The sequence below is a fragment of the Olea europaea genome, unplaced genomic scaffold, assembly GCF_002742605.1.
Source record: "Olea europaea var. sylvestris unplaced genomic scaffold, O_europaea_v1 scaffold2422, whole genome shotgun sequence".
Lineage (NCBI taxonomy): Eukaryota > Viridiplantae > Streptophyta > Magnoliopsida > Lamiales > Oleaceae > Olea > Olea europaea.
The window spans coordinates 1-937 of record NW_019242401.1 but is presented as its reverse complement, the minus strand read 5'-3'; positions in this window follow the sequence as shown (position 1 = coordinate 937).

Genomic DNA, 937 nt, shown 5'->3' with positions numbered 1-937 from the left:
AATCCAATTCATGTATAAGTTATAATCCATTAATCATGAGTTTTAATTTTGTATTAAAATGTAAATTAAAATAGAAAACTAAAATTTAAAATTACCTCTAATTTTGAAATTTAATATTTGTTAACATTTATGTTACAATAATCCCCCACAAGTTTTAAACTTTCAAAATATATATAATATAGTACAATAGTGACAACATAATATTGTGCAATAAGTTTAGGCGTCTTTTGGACTTGAAATTCACTTAATAATAACAATTTTCATTTGAGGGATCCATAATGTACTAAACTTTGAATTAAGTCCCTTTGCCCAAACTTCAATTATTGCAACACTGTATTGATTTAGGCTCTGATTCATAGCGGTAGCACTCTTAATGGCCATGCGCCCTAATCTCAATTCTAGTAATAGTCTCCAAAGAATAGTCCAATCCCATAGCCACAGCCTCATAACAACTCCTGCATAGATAAATCTTCCAAAGGTTCATGTGACTCATACCTCGTGAAAATTGTCGCCTCAGTACTCATTCATAGTTAAACTCTTCCTAACATTACATTATTATTAGCACTATATCACCATGGGATGAGCATAAATAATATAGTGCTATTACAAATCCCACAATACAGGTTGTTTCTATCACGTTGAACTTTTTCATGGGATCTCCAATCACAAATGTTAGGTTACTCCCAGAGGTGACTCCTTTGTGGCTTAACCCATGCCGTCGGTAATTTTTATGTATATCATTCTCGGACTACAATTTATTTATGTTCCTCTTAAACAATAATATGGTAACATCAATTTGTAAATCTCTGTCTCTGCTTGCATGTCTATACATCTATAAAATCTTCTAAAAACATTTCTCAATATCAAATTCACGTTAAGTATAATAAGATAAACCCATGAAATTTAAAGTTGACTTCTAGTCACATTTGAACATGTG